Source organism: Agelaius tricolor, unplaced genomic scaffold (genome assembly GCF_023055355.1).
Source record: "Agelaius tricolor isolate 1412-34295 unplaced genomic scaffold, bAgeTri1.0.p SCAF_4, whole genome shotgun sequence".
Lineage (NCBI taxonomy): Eukaryota > Metazoa > Chordata > Aves > Passeriformes > Icteridae > Agelaius > Agelaius tricolor.
The window spans coordinates 20,927,030-20,949,435 of record NW_027269264.1 but is presented as its reverse complement, the minus strand read 5'-3'; the positions used below and the strand labels follow the sequence as shown (position 1 = coordinate 20,949,435).

General features: G+C 39.3%; 1 long non-coding RNA gene across 2 annotated transcripts in view; it reads left to right on the top strand.

The window, feature by feature from the left end:
* Positions 1-4,025: 4,025 nt before the first annotated feature.
* Positions 4,026-22,406, top strand: part of LOC139589491 (uncharacterized) — a 116,006-nt gene continuing 97,625 nt past the window's right edge. The window contains exon 1 of one of the 2 annotated variants that reach the window (XR_011679030.1): positions 4,026-4,930. This is a non-coding gene — a long non-coding RNA (uncharacterized lncRNA). Of the gene's footprint in view, positions 4,931-6,119; positions 6,619-22,406 lie in introns of those variants that run through there. The other variant, XR_011679031.1, reaches the window with a different exon arrangement.

Sequence of the window (22,406 nt, the reverse complement as noted above, 5' to 3'; positions counted from 1 at the left end):
TGAAATATGGCTCGTTAAAGCTCCAGTTCTTCCATCCACACTCACTTTGATTAAGCACAGGTCAATCCGTGTGAGATAATTATTTATTACCCTGTCACTACTTCTTTTTTTTTCCCCAGACGTCTGTGTTTTGGCTTTATATAACATGATAAAGTCCCTTTCCCTAACAAGTCTTTTAATGCACTATAGTTCTGCTCTGAATCTTAACAAATGTCCACAGTGTGCAATTTTTCATAATTCATGCCTGTGGTTGTTCCTCTTAATAAGAATACTAAAGGAAGTAGGCACTGTCATCCACCAACTTGCTTCCCCAAGACCTAGTTGCCCTTACATTCATCTTCTCCAGAACTAGCTGAAAATCCCCCAGATGACTGGGTTTTCATCACTTCCCTAAGGGGCAAACAAGTGCCTTTGTGGTTTTTGTCATGATGCTCTTCTCTTGTTCAGAAAGAACTTGTGGGAAACACTCCCCAAACAGACTTGTTTTCTTTAAAACCATCTTTTTCTGTAGTTCCCCCCAGAATCAGACAGCAGTTGAGCTTTGGGATATTGAGACTACTACTGAGTTTTTGCTGCACTGCACTCACAGACTGTCTGCATCTGCTTCTAACCTGTTGGCTGCAAACTCAGAGGCTGCTTTTCCCACTGCAGTGGGAAGTGAAGGAGCATCTACTGGCTCATGGAAGTCTGCTCCCTTGTCTTGCTTTTCTTCACGCTGCCCAGGCCCATGGGGTTGGTTCTATACATGGCATGTACCAGGTACACATCTGGTTATGCCATCCTTTATCAGGGTCTCAGATACAATGTGAGCAAAGTGCTGCATGGGTGTCCTGGGGCTTTAACAGGATGGAGATGACTGGTGGGAATGAGAATTGCAAATTATTTTCTGCTACTAGTGACAGTAGCCTGAGAAAATTGAGCAGCATTAAAACTCCTTCTGTTTATAGGACAATAATCATCTTACATGTCTTTAGGAACAGAAGCAGAAAATATAAGAGAGTCCAATTTAGTTCACCATGGCAGAATGGAAATGGAAAATTCCATCTATTTTGTAATCAAAATATATTTCATACTTATGCTGCAATATTTGTCAACATAACTACAACAAATAGAGTAATTCAACCAATGATTGCAAAAACCCAGAAGGTTTTAAAAATCATGTTAATTTGTAATGATTGCATTGCAGAATGGCAGTTTTTATCTTTGGAAACTTTCTTACTCAATTCTAAGGCTCATTTATGCCAAATTGCTAGTATTTAACAATAAGATCAGTAGACCTTAAAAACAGAGAGAAAAAGAAAGAAAGCAGAAGCTACTATGGATGCTGCCAAACTGCTTCACAGCTTTGTAAAATGAAGCACATGGGAAAAATCAGCATAAATTGATTTCCAAATTATTAATTTTTTTTTTTTTTGCAGTTTCCACCCCAATATTCTTATGGAAATTTGATAAGCCATGAGAAAATATTATAATAAATTCTCTTTCAAAAGGAGATTTACAAGTATTTTGCTGCTTATTTGTGCAACACATTTTTTGTATTTCTTAATGCTGTATCAAAGGTCCTGGCACAGCACTGGCACTCTTTCTTTTAGGAATTCTGTTTCTGTCTCTTTTCCTCAGGTTGGCTAGCTTCTTATTTGACAAACATCTTCACTCATTTCAGCACCTTTTGGAATTAAACATAGTACAGTCTAAGCATTAACAATTAGTGCTTATTATCTTGCTTGTTTTTTCCCAACACAAAAAAAATATTACTATTTCACAGACATTTCCAGTGGTAATTATTGTGTGGACTTCCACATTTAATGTCACTCCCTTCTTGAAAGCTATATGCAGTTCTTACTTTGGATTACAGCTAAACAACAAGTTTTGATTGAAAGAATGGCTGTGACCCAATCGTTAACTACCATACATGTCAATTTGAAATGATGGAAATAATTGCCACTGACAGTTTTACTTTGTAGAAACCTATTTTCCTCCCTTCAGAATCTTTTTTATCTTGGTTTACTGGAAAAAGTGAACAAACACAAGGAAATACTTTCAAAATTATCAGCTTCTAAAGAACACCAGTAATCACTTTGCATAATCCACATCTGGGCTCAATCCAGTTTTCCTTAATTAGCTACAAATGCCGTGTCTGCTTCTATGTCTGAATTTTTCACTCCATCTACCTATTTAAGTGTAAAATGAATTAGATTTTCAAGTTCAAGAATATTACTTAGGTAGTTAAGTGGATTTAGACACAATGGCATTTCTTGTGCTAAAAATAGTATAAATATGGCTACTTTTCAGATTTTTAGAACTAGGGCACTTCTGGTTTTTGAGGATCACATTGGCTACTAATTCTAGCAAACAGGTACTTAACAGGTATTATTTAACCAGTAAATCACACAAAGACACTCAGGCCTTTTGTTCATCCTGTGAATGGAAATAGTTTTGTAAACTGTGAATTACTATAGCTTCTCTGAGTCTGGTGTCCATATGACTGCTTGTCATGTTTCTTTTGTCAAGGCTGCATGTGGTATTCACATCCATCTAAAAGCTCATGCTGCCTTTACACCACTGTCCAGAAAATGGGAAGCTCAAGCAGCTAACTTGCTCCAGAGTATCCCTTGCTCTGAGGTGTGGGATTAAAGGTACACAAAGTCATATGTTTTGCTTGTAGTGGAAAAGAAATCAAGTCCTCCTCAGACACCTGTTGATTTGTTATCACTGGAGAATGTGCCCTACTAAGCATGAGTGGTGTAGGAATAGTGTAGACAGGTGAACACCATCTTCCAGCCCTTTATCATTAACAGTTTTTAGTTGTCACTGAGAATTGAAATTATGTATATGTATATTCACAGCTTCAAGTTGTGCCAATAGAGGTTTACGTCAGATATTAGGGAAAATTTCTTCACTGAAAGGGTGATTGAGCATTGGAACAGGGAAGTGATTGATTCGCCATCCCTGCAGGTATTTAAAATGTGTAGATATGGGGATATGGTTTAGTGGGTTTACTTGGGGATATGGTTTAGTGGGCACTTGGCAGTGTTAGGTTTACAGTTGGACTCAACTATCTTAAGGGTATTTTCCAGTCTAGATGGTTCTGTGATTCCATAACTCTGTGAATGACTGTCCAGTCACAATATGCTGTTTTTACCAATAGTGGCCCAAACAAGGAATACAGGAACGTTCTTTGGTGTCCTATCATCTGGAGAAGGATTTTGAAATGCAGCACCACCTATGTAGGGCCTTTGGCATCAGTATTGTGGTTGCCATCCCCATGTGCTCCCTTCTCCAAGCTTGTGCCAAGCCCTCTTTGAAAAGGGAATCTGCTGGAAAGCTGTCTGCTCTTGAAGATAATTTTTTTTCTTAAATTCAAAACTCAACAAAATGTGAAATTACTTCCTGTCTGTCTCTGCTTTCTTTTCCCCTGAATTTTTTCTCACTGATGCATTTTTAAGGGCATGATCTAACCCTTAGACAAGCCAAGAGAAATCTTTCCAAGGTCTTGAGAATAGGATAGATCAATATCTAAATGAAAATGTAAAAATGGCTTAAGAACTGATTTTGCTAAAGGAAGACATTGAAAAAGCTTTCAGCACTTAAAAGAATAAATAAAGTTGCTAGGTTTCACCTTGATTTTTAAATTGCTGGGGGCAAATCTGGAAGGCCACTGTGCTCCTTCAGCTGCTGGCTGCAGTGTGCAGGAGAGAAACACAGTCCTCAGGTTTAGATCTGTGTGCACGTGTCTGGGGATATTTCCTTTTGGAGGATGTTTCTTTTGTTTCCCCTCTGCTTCCAACCTGCATGTCCTCTGCATCTCTTCATGAAGAGAAGAGATGCATGAAGAAAAACTTGATGATGTTTGAAGATGCTTTATCCTGGAGCACTGTCTCAGTACAGAAAAGGGTGAATTTAAATAAAATAAACCACTAATTGAATCTCTCCCTCCCTGCCACCATAGGGCTGTGTAAAGCTGAAGTGACTCTTTAAAAGTCAGCAGATTTATGTTGCTGTTACTACAGGACAGTGCTGTAGGGAACAGCTAGCCTATTTCTGTAATTCATCATGCAGAGGTAGTCAAGTGGCTCCAGAAGGTTTCTAAGGAAGGAGCACCAACAGTTAACCTTCACTGCAGTTGCATGGGACAGACTCAAGAGGTGGAAGTCTAATCTGAATGAAGGACAATTGAATCTGAGAATTTGGAAGATGTTGCTATTCTATTTTACAATCACTTCTTCCTTCTGTCATTCCCCAAAATACTCCTCCCCGTCCTTCAGATTTCAGAGCACACAATAATCTAACACTTGAAATACATGTTTATGAAATACTGAGGCTCCAGACCTCTTCTTGTGTGTCATGGGACAGTTCTGGTGATTTGTCTGCAACTGGGCTGATTTATTGGAATAGAGGCTCTGGTTGATTGTGTCTGCTCAGAGCTTGGCCCATGGCTCTAAAAGTGTGCAGAAAATTCTGTCTCAAAATATGCTGTTCAGCTGTTTCTTACCCCTTTCAGTAGTGACAGCAGTTTGGGGCTTATGCTTTTTTGCTTTCCAAAATATGCTATTTAGGAACTAAAGACTGAAATGATTTCTCCTTCTGTTCACATTTTTGGTTGGTTTTCTTAGGTAAGATGTTCTCTTGGAAGTGTTTTTCAGTACTACCCACAACTATTTCCAAAATGACTAAGTTTGTTTTTTAAAGAAGGATAAAAAAAAAAAAGACAAATTGGAACCTTATGGACTATTAAAACTCTCTGGCAGAAAGAACTGTCAGCATGATTGATATCTAGAAATTCTCATTTCAAAGTCATTAAAAAGCTGTGTTCCAGTCTTTGAGCTCTTGGGAGAAACCTCACTAGATTGCTTCCTGTTGTCTAATTTCTGAAAATATCCTGCCCAGAAGAGGCACAACAATAGAATCATGTCAGAAATGCAAATACCAGGTAAGCCACATGCATCAGCAATAGTGGGGAAATGGCTTTGTTTATTTGTTATTCAAACATTTTTTTGGTAAGAATAAAAAAAAAAAAAAGCTGGAATTTCTAGGTGCTCCAAGTAAATTGCTCATTTTGGAAATATGGCTGTCTCAAGGGTACTAAATCCTATGTAATCTTGACAGCCCAAAACACTTGGCTCGACTAAAAGCAGAAGTGAAACATAAATTTTATTTGGTAAAAAGGGAGGTCATCCCACTTAGTGATTTTTCAGCTTTAATAAGAGTCTTTCATCCTGAAATGTGTACACATTTCATCCTAAGTTGATGCTCTTTCTACAAATGTTTTTCTTGTTCAGCAAATAAACAAAAGGCTGTATGGGAATTTTGCTGAAAGCCTCACAACTGCTGAGCTCAATTTGTTCTTGAGACATAAATGTGAATTATGTGCCTGTTGCTACCTGTGAGCTGGTTGGAGCTGATGGCAGGCTGCAAGTGCTGTAGTGCCAACCTGGCAAACTTACAGCAGCAGCTGGCAGCTGCCTCATTTTCTGGCTTCCAGCAGTATGTGGGCGAAATAGAATAATGTTAGCATTTGGCTAACATCACATGATAGCTTCCAAAATATCAGAAGGCTTCTCTCATACAAAAAAATGGGCTCTCACTGGGTATTTGCAGTAACACACACACACACACCCACACCCATAATCTGTGGGTGTAAAATGTGAAAAGGATGCTTGCCAGGGAGCTTTCAGATCCAAAGCTGTGAATGAGAACTGCATGCTTGGAATGGAGGCATCAGAATGCTCTTGCTGTTTGTGTCCTTTTGTTCTTCTGACATTTTGGGATTTTATGTGGGTGTGATGACATATTCCCCTAAAGCTTGCAGAACCAAGTCTCGGGTTTCAATGCCTGTTACCAGAGAAGGATAACTCCTCAGAAACACGACTGCAGGGAAACAGACAGCAAGCCTCGTGTGTACTGGAAGGATTAAATTGTGCCTAGGGTCCCCTAGCTGGTTGCAGTGAAAGCAAAGGCAGAGGGAGAAGCATATCAGCCCCCTCCCACTGCTGCGTCCCTGCCTACATCCAGTTGCTGCTGCCATTGCTGGCTGCTGCCCAGCTGAGTTTCCCACGGGATGTGCGAGGCCCACACAGATAAGCACATTAGCACAGCTTGTATCTGCACAACGGAATTACTGTTTGCACAAAAGCATACTGCTTCTGGCTTACACTGAGCTGTAGCATAAACAAAAGTTGGTTCCAAACCACTTAGGAATCCAGGAGGGTTTGTTTTGAACGAGCCCTACTGACAGCAGAATTAGGCTACACATGTGGCTTCATGGAAGACTTGAGAGATGGAGTCAGCAGGGAGATTGCAATGCTAGATGGACATGTAATAGTTTAGCTGAGAAGAAAACAAGCCAACAATCTGGGTGAGATGTGGGGATTGGAAGTCTGAGAACTCTGCTTGGAATGTTGTTCTGGAAAGCATTGTGCAGCAGAGAGCAAGGAAGGGTAGAGTATGATGCCACAGATCACTACCCAAGTGATGGTCATGCTAGAGCACCTCAAGAGTCCAGGGACAGACAGTAAGAGTGGGATATTTCATCAATTGTCTATTCAGTACTGTACCAGACTTTGCAAAGAAAGACATTTCTTAGTTATGGAAAGAGGCTGTCAGGGGAGAGCAAGAAAGGTAAGAGAGTGGAGACAATATGATCAAAAAATTAACAATAAACCACCACTTAAGTAATAAAGGACTAAGACTTAAAGAAAAAATGAATGGTGAGAGGAGAGAAAAAAAACTTAATACAAAAGTAATGGAATCCTAATCTATAGAAGAAACTTTTTTACAAGTTTTCTCTCTCTGGCAATTTTAAGGTAGAATGCATTTCCTTTCAGTAGCAAGAAAAGGGAACTCAAAAGTTTGGTCTCCATTAGTGTCCCAAAGAGGATGATGGGCTCTAGGAAAATTCAACCTGAGGAAGGTTCTTCTTACCTCTGTAAAGTCATCACATCATTCTCATAAATCAGGATCATTCTTACATTGAGAAGGAATCTAGACTCAGACTTCCAAATGCATACAAAAAGAAGCAAACTATTTCTAGCTGTGCTAGCAGTGATATAATGCAAGTGGTTATAGCTAGGATAAGCATATTTTATTATTTATGGCCTAAATTATATTATATAGATACATTATATAGTCTTCAACCTCCTGGACTGTAACTGCTGTTTTTGTTACCTGTCTTACCTTTTTCGTTACTTTTATTCCTGATTGTTGTCATAAACCTCTGTCATCTAGAACTGTTCAGATGACAAATTTCATGCAATTTTTTATTCTGACACCTCCAGCTTAGCAGATATTTTATTGACGTTATTGAAGCAGTAAAGATTATTGCAAGAAGTTGCACATCTCATCAATAGGTATCAGACATCGCTCATTTCTTTCATGGGTTTGCTGAGTCTGGTACACCTAATTGATCTGCTAGTGTTTCCTTTAAGGCTTTATGCTATTTGCCATGGAAAATCCAGTTTAACAATTTTCTTTCATAGTTCCTCCTCTAATTTATATTCTTGTTTGTTGACTTGATCTGTGTCAAATTTCTAAATCATGAAGACTTTCTCTTTTCTTCAAAGAGCCCTACTGCTTTCATTACACGGGAAGACCTTTTCCTGTCTGGTTTCCTTTCCTGGTTGTACATACATTTTCTGAGTCTCAGTAGTCATCTTTCACATCTAAACTACTTTTCAGTGTTTTACTCCCTGTAAGTTATCAGTCTTTTGTAACTAGCCTTGAGTTTTAGTGAAGTCTCCCCTTTATCAAATATTGCTTCTTTCCAATTCCTTTCCTGGGAGTCAAACGTAAATGTAACAGCTGCTGCTTGTTGAGACCTGAGTCCTTATCTAGGTGAAATAGCTCTTCTATGTTATTTAAGACTAATTCAGAATTAGCTGCACCTTCTGCTTCAGAACTTGAATTGTACTTTGGGTGTTGAGAACTCAGATGCTCACCGTTGCAGAATTTTGGAGCAGTTATAATATGGCACTCAGTAATGAAACTGAAAAGCTTTTTCTAGGTAAAAAGCTTATGTCTCTAAGTGCTTGGAAACCACTGCCAGTTTTTCCAATTAAGTAATGATGGCAGTTGCAGATTTTTCTCCCTGTGTGGAGTCCATGCTGAAGTAAGATGAATCTAGCAGAGAGAAGAGAAATGATGGGACAAGAAGATGTGGGGAATTTGGTGTTTGAAGCAAGCATGCCCTCCCTCTCACAGCTGTGAGTTTCCCCCTGGCTTCACACTGCTCACCCTCACTCCAGCAGGTTTGCCAGCAAAGGAATTTCAGCAGCAGAAGCTGCAATTCCCCAGTCTTCTGGAGTTGGAGTGGCCAGTGGGATGAGCAGTTGTGGGAAGGAAGGCTCCCTGAGAAGGGCTTTTCGCACATCCATGAGTTAATTTTTTGCTGAGTTTTCCTGAGTCTTCTTCCATTGCCCTCTGTTTTATCTCAATCCTGTCCCAGCCCTCACTCCACTAGATTACCAACTTTCCTAAATCCTCGTGCCCAGTCTCCATGCCTCCATAGCTCTAGCTCCAGACCCTCATTGCCTTACTGAGCTCCCTCACTGTTTCAGGCCTGTGGTTGTGTCCTGTCACAACCCACACAGCTGAACACCACTCACTTTCCATTCTGGCTTGCAGCATCACTGCCAGGTGCACCTGGTTGTCCCATTTGAAACACCCCTGAACTTGACATGCCAAGTCTCAGCTGACATTTTAACTACATGCAGCAATGAATTACAGCTGGCCATTGTAATTGCAGATGAGCACACCCTTTCTGTGGAAGTTCTGCTTTCTGCAAGCAGTGATAGATGGTTTTAAATCCTTTTGTCATCACCATCTAACTAGGAGAGAGGAGGCCCTGACATGTCTTCCACCAGGGCAGATTTACATGCAGATCTGGGTGCATGTCAGAAAAATACTGCAGAGGCCCTCAAGCTAATAGCCCTATTAACTAATGGGAAATCTACACCCCAGCTCCTCTACCCAGCTTTTTGTATCACTCCTGCCAAACATGAACCATGAGCTGGGGCTCCTTCCCAGAAACCTGCCTAGGTTCCTTGTGAGAACAATTCTGCTTTTCTTATATTTTGTGAACAGCCAATTTAGTCTTGTGGGGCACAGAAAAATGGCAGGTACATTCAAACTGGTGTCCAGATTTAGAAGGTATATAGCTCTTTTTGCATTGTAAATCTCTGGGGGACTGGGGCAGGGTGGAGCAATTACCAGTCTCCACACAAAACTTGCTGGCCGCACTTAAACATCCCCCCATGGGCTGTGTATTTCTTGTAAACTTAATTGCCAGGGATTAGAGTCTATTTCCTGGCACTGCTGTTGAGGTCACAGAAATTCTTTTGTGCCTGGAAAGCTTCTGCTCAGCAGTCCACAGTCCCCTGGGAGTCTGAGGCTGGCAGTGGCAGAAGTGGCCGCTCTTTTTACCAGCTGCTGAGGTGCCCTCTGGGGGGAAGAAATTCCAGCACCATGAATTTTCCAGCCATCAGGAACCTTCTGGGATTCCTCTAGGTGGCAGGAAGCACACACCCGCTACTGAGGCATTGCTTACTGCAGCTCTGGCTGCAGGAATTTATGAACTTTAAAGGGTATAGGTGAGGGTTATTCTGAGGTCAGGATTGCATCTTAAGAGTTGCTTCTCCACCAGCTATCTGACTGACTGGCCCTAACTTCAGAAATTGTTTGTTCTGTACCACAGGCTTTTGATTTTGTGGTAAGGTTAGCCACTAATTCCTTTCCCATCACTCTGGGTAATGCCATCCAGGGTTTGCTTATCTATGTAGCAAGAAGAGGTTTACATGCCTTTGAAGCAATAAAATGAGGCAGTAGCAGGCAGATATGATGAGTACCACATATAACCATTGAAATCTCTGTGCCTGCTCCACTGACATGCTAAAAGGATGTTGGTATGAGCTTAGGTGGATTTGATTTTTAAGTCATAAGTTATTATTGGATCTTTCCCCTGGCTGTGAATTCTTTATTTTTCCTTATCTCAGTTCATGTTACTGACAAACACCAGAATATGTCCTTCAAACAGCCTGAGCATTAGTTTGGAGAGTGTTGAAGTACATAAGTAACTGTACTGAGTATATACCAGCATGATCTGGTTCAACCTTCTATGAAGGCCAGAGGGGAAAGCAAGGTTGCACTTATACCCCCACTAACCCATCACCTGGACAGGAGTTTAACAAATCCTTTGCTCTCACAGGGTCTTTTCCTGTCCTCTCTGTTCTGTGTCCACTGGAAGAGTGTCTTTCCCAGGATATGTCTCATCCCTGGCTGCTCTGCATCTGGTCTCAGCCTGAGGTCCCTTAACAACTCCTTTAAGACAAGCAGGTGATGGAAAAGTATGCACTGCTGAGGAGCTCTGCTTTATCTGCTATATTTTTCTGCAGGAAAGGTCCCCTTGAACATCAGCTTAAATCCCTCTGGAGCATGGTGAAGGGGACCTCAGAAGGGCTGTGGCTCTGGCTCTGGATATTTGGTGTGGACCAAGTTATGCAATGTACTGCTGTGACATCTGGAGATTAATTTTTGGCTCATTTCTTGGGACCATAGTTAACATCCACATGGGGAATTTTTGTTTTTAAGAACAAGAAGTACTATTCTAATTTCAAGTTTTTCTGTGATCTCATTCAATTTGAATCATGTCCAGCATACCTCTAGCTGCATCATTTATAAGGAAGGAGGAATTATTTTTTTTTTACTGGTGACACAGGTTGCTTTGGTGAGTTATGTATTGATAAGAAAATATCTTCCTAATGAGTTAAACATCACAGAAACTTAAGGACAATAAATACTACTTGTTCTGCTTAGCTAGAAAATTACCGTTTTCCTAGCACTTTCATTTAAATGCTATGATTATTCTTCAAAGTGATATCATAGAGATTTGTAGTTATTAAAATAATTTCAGATAATCAATGGTAATATTATGCACCAGCAGTGATCATCAATAAAAAGAGCTCAAAGAGCTTTTCCCAGCAGTATTTTGGCACCACTGTACCAAGCAACATCTAAATTAGCTAATCCCAGTTTTTAAGTTGTTCTCAAGTCTGCAAAGTACTGAATGCTAATGATCCTGCTCAGTTTACCTGCACTCTTGACCCATAAGGCAATCGCCTCTTCATCTCAAAAAGCCTAAAATAAAAGGTGCTGGTTTTGAGTCAGAGGAGAAAGTAATACTTGTGTTTGCACAATGCACATCAGTGTGTAACTTGTGAATTCGGACCTAATGCAGATTCAGGTTTGATAAATAACTCAATAGCAATCAAACATTCATGCTGCAAGAATCAACGCCCCAAACCACATGCAGCTTGCTCTTTTTGCCTTTATTTTTTGTCTATCTCTGTCATTGATCAAGATGTCCCTCTGATAGATCATGAGTTTGTAAATAACAAAAAGATGTTGCAAGTTATTTTTTAATGAAATTGTTAGTATTCTCAGGGATAAGTGCCTACATTTTGAAGGAAAACCTCAAGAGCTTGAATAACAGTTTTAAGGCACAGATAACATGATCTGTAACTTTGTCTTCACTAAAAAGTGCAATGTGCAATATAAGTCAGGTGCACAGCAAGCTCTTTACCATCTCTTCTCTCACATTTCATTGGAGCATTTAGTTTACAGTAGATTAATGTCCTAACCTCTTAGCTTATTAGTGTGAAACACAATCAGCCCTATGTAATAAGATTAGACAGTAGGAGCTTAAGACAGTGCTATTTTTTAACAAATTTTCCCCCATTTAGAAAATGGGATAAGAGCTAGGAGACTGGAAACTGATTACATATTTGCGAACAGTAGGAAACTCACTTTTATTTTTCACAAAAGCAACCAGTTGCAAATAATTATTTCTTGTGCATTGCATTTTTTGCTGCTCCACCCAGATATAGGCTCTTTAATTTAAGAGGATAAATGGGTGTCAAATGGTTGGACAACATTAGTGAACAAGACTCAGTAAGGTCCTGAGATCTGAGAGGTTTGATCTGATTACCTTGCATACAGGATTAAGAAATGATGGGCAGGTAACTTCAGTTTTTGTTGGAGACTGTTCCATGTTGCCAGTTCTTCTTATCTGTATCTCATTGTAATGAACAAAAAAAAATCCCAGAAAACCCCCCAAAAAAATCAAACAAAATCCACCAACCGAAACAACCCAAAACTAACAACAACCAAACCAAAGAAAAACCCCCCAAAAAACCCGCAAAAACCAACAATCCCCCCCCAGACTCTCCCCCCCGAAAAGAAACAAAACCCAAACACTAAACAACAACAACAACCAAAACCAAAACAAAAACAACCCCCCAAAAAACCAAACCCTCAGTGAACTATTTCTGAAACCCTAGAGCACAATTTCAGCAAATTGAATGGAATGGTTTCTTCCATGGGCTTCCCAGCCATCCATCCTCAGAGGAACCTATTCCTCTGTTGAAAGCCTCTTACAACCTTACTATCATGATAAAGGACACAATTTTCAAAGAGGTGGACTAAAGACAAAAGGCTAAATTCCTTCAATTTAATTGAAAATTCCCCATTTCATGATTGAAAATCCCCAGCTCTGATAGCAGAGCTTGCTTACCATGAGGTTTGTGGTTCCGGGAAGGGAGGAAGTTAGCTATACATAGTGGGAAACCACTGTGGCTACATAATAGTCCCCTTAAAATATTGCACGTTTCTTTGAATTTCTATATAAAATCCATGTCAATAGCAAATCTATATTTTTCCCATTGCCAAGTTTTATCAAAAGCCTTCAGTATAAACAGGGAACTTTTCAACAGGAAAGTAATTTTGTCAGTTGAACATGCTATATAATTAAAGGATTAGCATTTTCTCTGAAATGGAATTAAGACACAGAAATGGGTCTAGAGTTAACTCCTTCGTGTTTAGATGACTGGCCAAGGAACTTAAAGATGTAGAATTTCCTTGGGAAATGTGCATTTTGGCTAGAGTTGTGCAAAATACTGCTCTGAAGATATTTTGGACTGAAATATTTGGAAAATTTTCTGTCAGAATTTTGGTGGAAGGAGACTATTAGAAGAAGAATGATGTGAAAAGCTGGAATGAAGACAAAGAAACATGTATTTTCCAACCTAGCAAACTTTCAATCTTACTGCAGACGATGATCTCAAACCCATACACATACTCGCTGGCATACTTTTACCTAAGTTTGAAAATATGCAAATGCAAACTTTGAGAAAATATCCCTTTTCAGTTTTTACATATTCAAGATGGCAAGTCTCCAGGACTTCATAGTAATTCTGTGTAACTTGTTACTGGGGTAACACACATGTCTGAGCATTACCCACTTGCATCTGGATTTCTGGGCCTTGCATATGGATTTCTGGATAGCCAGACACCCAACAGTTCTGGCAAGGCAGTGTGTCTATTTTCTTACTGCCTTAGTGATGGGCTGCAAATACTAAGACTAATTTTATCTTTCTTTTCCAGGAAGTTAAATCTCACTTAAGTATGACTATTGTATTAGATTAAAAGGTGGAATGGAAACTGATGTATTTTTAAGGTGATGGTTTTCTCACATAGATTGAAAGAGCATTTTTTATACCCAGATAACTAACATCTTCTCATTTTTGTGGGCCCCATACTAAACTGCAGGATTAACTGATAGGCAGCTATTAGGAGAGGACTGCATGCACGTTCCTGCCCTGATTACTGTGAACAGTTTATGTTTCCTGTGGCCTTTGACTGTCAGGGTGGAGTAGTTTCCCTGTCACTGGACAAAGTACCGTGATGGGTCATACCATCTGCGCAGAGATCTCATGCTATTGCTTTTCCTCTCTGCTCTAACATTAATGATGTCACCACCATTTCTTTGCCACAGCAGTTTGTGACTTGAGTAATATCTTGGTTCCATCTTCTGTTCTGCTTTTAGTCTTACTTTTGTCTTGACTTGTAACCCCTGGGACTGTACCTCAGCCCCTTCACACCAGAATCTTCCTTCACACCAGAAAAGGCACCTTTCTCTTTATTCTCTTCTCAGGCAAAGAGTTGGCAGGGCCTTACCTGGCTCCTGCTGTGCTGCCTGCTGCCTCCTTATGTCCCCACACCTGCAGAGATGCCTAGGGATAGGCTTCTGGAGATGCTACATCTCTCCTCCTTTCCTGCCACTCTCATCACATAAAATCTATCTTTAAGTGTCTTTGCTGACATCCCCTAAATCACCATGGAATCCTCTCCTCATGGTCACCATGGTCACCATGGGTTTCTGTACATCTCAGTGTCCATCCAGACTGGCTCTTGATGGAGTGGTTTGGGGATTAAGAGCAGTATAGTCATAACTGCTCAGAGTCATCTCTTGTAATCTATCCCTCCTCCACTCAGTCCAGCTCTCCTTCACTTACCCTTTGTGCTTCCTTTACAACAACCCTGGGTGTCTTTGCATGGTACTTTATTATGCCACTCTGACACCATTCTAACTCAAAATATGCAGTTTACTCATTCAAGCCCTAAAAAATTGTCCTTTCCACTTGTCTAGTGATACCTTTTACTGATGCATGTCTTGCACTAAGTATGGTGCAGGATTTGTGAAACTGGAACATGTCTGAATATGAGAATAACTTTTTATTTTGAGTGTGAGTGAGTGCTGGAACAGATTTCCCAGAGAAGCTGTGGAGGCTTCTTCACTGCAGATATTCAAAAACCATCTGAACACAAGCATGATTAACAATCTCTAGAATGACCCTGACTGCACAGAGAGGTTGTACTATGTGACCTCCTGTGGTCCGTCCCAGCCTTACCCATTCTATGATTGTAACTAACATGCAGCAGTAAAAACAGAAAAAATATTCTCTGTCAACTCTGAAGATTGTCATGAAGCTGGGTAGGTGAAAAAATAGATATGAATTGTTTGTGGAATGAGCTGCTTCATTCAACCCCTCTTTTAAAAATTTTGTTGCCATTAAATAAAATTGAAACTGAAGTAAAATTTAAAGTCTTAATTTTGGAATCTCTAAAATGCTGTTAGTACGTCTGCTGTTCTTGCACTAAAAATGGCTCAGGGCATAAAACTCCTGTCAGCTCTGTCTAGTAGAAGAGCTTGAGCACTGATTTGTGTGTCCATCTGTCACAGAGGTGTCTCTCTGCTTTCCTCTGTACTCATCACTAAGCATGAAACACTTGCAGCACTGTTTCAAATGGTCTTGACCGTCATGCAGAACTTTGCCTCAGACCAGCTTCTATCACAGTGTCTTATTTTAAAAGTGATAATTTAACAACCAGTCATTTTGGGAACATTTTGTTTGTAGTGTTTTACCTTAACACGATACACTTCGTATTCTCCATCAATCCTTTCTATAAATCTTGTTCCAAAAAAGTACTTTGCAATAATCAAGGAGTGCTAGAATAGATCCTATTGGCACTGTACTATCATTTAAATAGAAATGTTAGATTGATTTATTTATCTGTCAGCTCCTTATTGCAAAGACAGACATGAATGGAAATCAGCAGTATACGGTGTGGCATGCCCTGCAGATGGGCCATGTGTCAGGGCAGACACATGCACGTCTGACACAGGACGTGCACACACATGCTCAGAGACACACATGCACTCTGCAACACTCTAGACTTACCCCAGGTTTTTGGAAGGAAGGTGCACTTATGCAAGAAGGAGAAATGGGGTCTTGCATAAACTGTCCATGCTCCCACAGCAGACATTTCATTGCTTTATAGCTTTATAGCTTCTTTTTCCACTAAAAGAAGTGACATTGTTTGGGGGGAGGATTAAAGCCCTTGTCAATCTCCTTTTTTGTAAACGTAGGCCTGTTTACTTTAACAGAGAGAAGTCCAGCTCTGTATTTTTTTTCTGCTTTTACATGAGTAAAAATCATTTCCCTTTACAAGGAAATTATAAGCCTCTGCAGCTTCCTTTCTTGTCAATAAGGAATTCTTGTTTTAAAAATCTTAAAATTCTTGTTTTAAAAATCTTAAAGTAGGCTAAATATATCTCACATTTCCCATTTACATATTTGGAGAAGCCAATTTAGCATAAAAAATCTTTATGTACTGAAGGGAATGGAAGAAACAACTGACTGAAGTTTTTGAATGCCTAGCTGATGATTCTGTCTTGATCCTAATTTTGGTGCAGAATGATGTGGATGTTCACTTGTAAATCTGAGTGAACCTATAGGTTGAGAGGATAGATAGCAACTCTGCTTGACTGTGTTGAGACAGATATAAACAAGATGTACCTGTGCAATATTAATGCCCTCTTGATGGGTGATTTACATGGTGCAAGATAATCACTTCTGAAATATCTCATTTTTTCTTTGAAAAAAAAAGGATGATGATGGTCAGTGCACTTCTGTATAGATCATGATCATGTGGCTCCTGACAGTGCTGCAATGTTCCCTTTGCTCTGATTCATCTCATGTTAAAGCCAGTTGGAAGTTCTCTGCTGACTCAGACACAATCAGCTGAGACCCTGATGTAGAAAACTCCTAGAGAGGAGTTGTGATATAGAAGGAACAAGCCTGATCCAGCACCCTTGACTGTAAAGTATTTAGTTCTCAGTGATTGCTACAGCAGATAGTTTCCCCCTCTACCTCATGCATTTTATTGATAGACTTAATTTTGCAGCTTCTTCAAAGAATTGATATTTTGCCTTTTTGGCAAAGCAACTTCAGGATCTGCTTCTGGCAGGCTGGCTCTGTGCATAATCATTCTTGTTACATTTCAAGCCAGCAAACGGCACCAGGTCAGGCTTAGCAAACAAATGCAGCTGTATCGACCAAGTCAGCCTACCATGTATTCCCTTCAGGAATTTACACAGTTGCTTGCTATAGTGAGACATGAAATAAAGTACCCAGAATTCAAGTTGCTCTCTCCCCATCTCAGCTATGCACTGTGTAACCATATTGCCAAAAATTGTAGGAGGCCTCTCTTGACCAGTGAAGGTGCCTTGTGAGTGGAGATCATTCAGGGCCTAAATGTGTCCCATCTCTACACTGAGGCTCTTTGGTTAAGGAGAGATATTTTAGCGGGCTGAATCTCTCCATCCCTGGGGAGATTCATATTATCAGGCTATGGACATGGCTTTGGACAAGTACCCTTTGATGCAGACCCTGATTAAGACCTGATCTGGGAGAAGACTCTTTTTCCTTTCCCAGCAGTTCTAAAAAAGCCCCACGTGGATGCCTTGCAACAAAATCTTCTAGTGCTGCTACTGTGGTGCTTATAAACAGTTTCAGTGATTCTCACATCTCCATGAGGTTTAGGAAAATGGTGTTTTTTTCATAGTTTTTTTACATTAAAGGGAGAGACTGTGCATTTTTAATGTTAGCATTCCACTGGTATACATATTGAGCATAGCTTTGGGCTTTTACATCACCCCAAAACTATTAAACAATATCCTTACTGTGCCAAAACCTGTATTCTGAGGTTGTTCAAATGCACTGTGATTTAGCACTAATTCAGAATAATGCAGTTTCAAAGTGGCTGAACTGGCCGGCATTAATGGACCCAAAATATTAGCCCACACTGACCAGTAAACTATATTAACACATTTCAACTTAATTTCTTAAAAAAATGTAGGTTAAATCTTGAAAGGTGAGTTCTAACCTAGAACTAGGATTTTCAGCCTTTGAACCATTTTTAATAAAGAAGCTGGTATTTGATGGAGTTATTTAAAATATGTCAAGAGTTAACTTTCAGCAAATATTTTATTCCAAAAGTGAAAATTTGAGCCTGGGAGGTTGGGATGAAGTCTGGCTCAGTTCTTTCAATTTGGAAATATCAAAACACTTTTAATCAAAAGGAATTTTTTCTACATTCCCTATGGGAAACATAACATTATTGCTCCATCCAACATTAAAAACTTTCTGCATTGCTGTGATGCTTCATGGAAACTGTGGTTCAGCTGCCACATATCCTCTCCCATCTGCCAGGACCTTTTGGTGGGATGCATAATGGATACAATCCCTCTGTGATATGCCATGAGGGACCAGTCAGATTAGCGTGTGTGATAGGTAATGTAGCACAGCCATACATTTGTTGTGTGGGAGCAGATGGGTCATATAACTAAAACATATATAACTAAAACACAGTTTTCTGAAAGCCACAGAGTTTGGCCACAGTGTGTTGTCAAACTGCTTCCAAATGAAAGGTTTTTCCCTGGTTCAACACACTAACATTTTTAATGTAAGCTTTCCCAAGAGAAACTTCAGATTTTTAGTTCCGTTCAAAGTTTGCAAAATCCTGTAATCAGGTTGGTATTTGGGAAAAAAAAAGGGAAGTTATTGTCTTAAAAAGAAGGCAGCTTATTCTGTTTAATAAAATGGCAACCAATTATTTTGCTTTATTCTCCTGGATTCTTACAAGAAGTTTTCCTTTAATCTGGCAAGTTAAACTCATCCTTCAGAGCACATTCTCCTTCCAAAGTGCATCATATGTGAAACCATGATTCTTATGTCATGACCCAGGGTACTGTGCACAGACAGTTATCATGAACTCATACTCTGTACCTGAACTATCCCAGAGTATTAGCTTGAGATGGAAAAGATGTATTCACAAGCCTCAAGAAATCACATTCTATACAAAACTTAAAACCTAATGCATTCTTATCAAGAAATGTTATTTGTAGAAGAGGTGCAATCACATATGTGTGATTTTAACCAAATGTACCTTACAGTTGAAACAGTGATCTCTGTCTTTGTTATTTTACATCTTAAAATTAATCTGATTCCTCTAGTTGAAAAAAATATTCTTAAACATTGCTCTGAATTATTAGCGTAATATGCTTAACCAAATGACAAAAACTATTTTATAACTTCCTAAATACTTATATTATCCTCACAATAATTTATCTTTGTGTTTTTAATTGAGTTTATGTAAGATAATCTCTGCTAGAAAAACTAAACAAAGCAACTAATGTATTATCAAAGCATTTTAGAGGTGTGGTTAACCTTCACTTTGCTGAGCCTTCAATCACTTTGATCTACCATCCATCTTAGATGGGATTTGACAGTGTCTCTGGCTAAAGAATCAGCGTATTGACTCATAAAATTGTTCACTTTTCCAATATGGTTCACTAGAACTGCACATCAGGTATGTTATGTGGCCCTTACTTTTCCATTCAAAGGTTATTCAGAACAATGACTCATAGGAATCATCTGAAGCTATGGTTTAAAAGCATAGCTTGTACTTAATTCTCAATCGGATTAAGCAAAACACCAAAAGAATATAAACAGGTAGAAATAAGCAACATGACTTGTACAGAATTAATTTATGCCACATAGGAACTGTACTTATGTACTTACATTTTCTACCCAGTCACAGGAACGGCAGGTTTGGCATCTCTTTTTGATGGCTATTCTCACATGGCTAGAGAGTGTATGGATCTGTGGTCCATTATGCCTTCAGCACAGTGCAGAGGTACAGTTTTGTGTGAACTGGGTTAGGTAAGCAGCTGGATCACAGCGTGTTTACCAAAATCAAGGGATGCCCTGAAGCTTAGATTATGACAGATAAGAGATCAGAGCAGCTGATGCCTCTGGATTTTGCAGGAAGAGATGTGAGTGAGTGAGTGAGTGAGTGAGTGAGTGAGTGAGTGAGTGAGTGAAGTGACACGATACACGCACAGCCCTGTGCCAAGGGCCCCACTCTCTCTGATGCAGGAGCTCTGTGACATACAGGAGGTGACATACCAAACCTTGCTGAAAGTATTGGTTTAAAAAATTTCTGATGGATGTGGTTGGGTAAAGAGAGAAATTCTAAAAAATTTTTGCACAGTGAAATGATCACATAAGACATACAAAGTGGAAGAAATTAATACAACACTCTAGCTGTAAGAAGCTCTTCTACCCTGCTAATGCTGATTTTCCTATAAACCAATGCTGAGAGAGTAGCAGAGGACTGAAAATTTTGATTTGATGCTAATATTTGTAAATTTAAACAGGATAATCAAAGTATATGTATATAAATGGGTACCTGTGTGTAGGCGTTGAGTGAAGCTGAAGAAGGTTTATTATGGCAAATAATTAATGATAGTTTTGATAACAGGCCTCATAACCTAATCTTAGTGTTCTGATGAAATTTGATTTTTGTGAGAGTTAAGAGTGTTGCTAGCCTATCATCATCATTTTCATGATAATTTTTCACCAGCGTTGCCCAAAACAGCCCTAGGGTTTGTTTTATGCTACCATGACATCCATAAGTAAAATGTGTGGGAACTGGCAAAAGCCATTTAAGCAGTTTAGTAGCACATCAGCCAGTTTAAGATCTACTATTTTTAGTGCAGAAAATGGTAGCTCTCAGCAGACTGGCCAAAGTCCTGTGAAGCTGGATCTGGTACATTTGTGTGCTGTAGACAATAAGCACACTTAGGATGCTACAGAATCTGCATGAGCTTTTCATTTTTATGGTTGCAGGGATAGTAAAGAGAAACAACAGAGTATTGAGTGGGTCTAATTTGGTGTGCAGATAAAAGAAGCACATTCCAGACTTAGGACTGTATTAAAAAGAGAGATTATAATAGGTATTTATTGAAAGCTGTTTGAAAAGAATTGAACATGTGAATCCAGTATGCTAGAAGATTATTCCCAGTATGCTACTCAGAGTTCTAATTTTGACCAAGGAATGCTCCATGTCTTTTGAACTGTATGTTCAAACTGAAGAGCTTACAAGAACAGTGCTAGGTGAAAGTAGGGAAGAATACTAGAAGAGGAATTTGTAAATAACTGTGTTGGTTATATCATCCATATGTACTGATAAGAGTCAGCTAGTACATAGAGCAATACATCAGTACTGGTTCATAATGCTAGCAAAACAGTAAGGATGCAATCTCCTCATAAAATATGGAAATTTACCCTGTGGATCAATCTGAAAAACACATAAATATCATATTGGGCAGCCCATGAAGCATGTGTTCTCATGACAACAAAGCAATTAAGTTTGTGAATGCCATTCTTATTGCAGAGGCAAGAGGCAATCAAAATAGGAAAAAGGCTATTATCTCTGTCTGCAACATGAATTAGAGCATAACCAAAGTAGAAACCTTGTGTCCTCACTTCAAAAATGACACTAAGAAACTGGAAAAAGAAAAAAATAGGAAAAAGTTCATAAGTTTATAAGCTCAACAGAGTCTATAAAACATACCTGACAATTAAGACTTAAGAAAATTATTCTATTTTATTTATCCAAGAAAAAATTTAGAAGTGAATTAATTCCAGACTAGAAATGCTTACATGGAAAAATGCTTCAGAGTGTGACAGATCTGATTTAACAGAAAAAAATCACATTACGATCAAGTGTCTGAAAACCAGGATGAGACAGATGAAAGCAGATAAAAAAAGAAACAGAAATCTTTAAAAGATAAATTGCCTAAGCTTTGGAGTGATTTGGACAAGTGATATTTTTTCAAGCACCTGTGTGTTAAGAGTCATAACTGGAGAGTCATTCTAAAAGATATGCATAAAGCTCAAACAGAAACTATAATCTTGGTGCAGAAGTTATTGAGCAAGGTTTTCCTAGCTTGTAGAAGGTAATACTATATGACTGTAATGCTCTGTTTGGATGCCTAGCTCTTTCTGCTGGCCACGTGAATGTGGAAGTAACATAGCTGAAGAGGACCTATGGTGAATTGTTATGCCTAAAGGACCTTCTAGGTAAAGTTATTCTAGAATTCCATCTGTGTTGGCTATACAGCATTCTAGGAAGCTTGGAAAAGCAGCTGCTCTGTATTTACAGAACAGGACCAGCTGAAACACATCAAAAACAAGATATGACCCTAACATCAGTTATGTAGGCTACTCTACTCTCATGTGATTGTATTTCCAATGACTCAGCATGTATGACAAGCCCTTTGTCCTGTTGCTGCCCTCAAACTAAACTGGGGAGGATTCACATGCTTCATGCATGAGCTGTGAATTTTAACATCCTTGACTCACAGGAGCCCCCAACTGTCTCTAACATTCTTGAATTCAAGACACCTCAAAATAACTCACTGCTAATCCTGAGAAGCTAAATACAGATATAGAGTGCTCTGAGCACTTTTAGGGTACAGACAAGAATATACTCTGCAAGGCTATGTATTGGTGTATGTATTCATTAGTTACAAATACATGGAACAATAACGTAGAAGTTATATGCTTGTGAATTCAGAGCTCTGATTTCATTGCCAATTTGCAGTTCTCTGCAAATCCATAATTTTTTCTCCCATTTTGCTCTATCTGGTAATCTACAGCAATCCTTTATCACTAAAACATCCACAAAGCTACCTGTGAATGATTCAGATCAAACTAATTCTGCATGGAGTTAGTTACCACCTGAAGGTGACATTGGCAATGCCTTGTCCTTTTCACCAGACTCCATAGCTGTACCCAGCAGCCCCACACAACTCTGCTTTTTTTTTCTGGTAGGAGAGGATTGGCTTTATTCAAGTCAATCCTGCCTCCTGTCTGGAAGGATGGGGA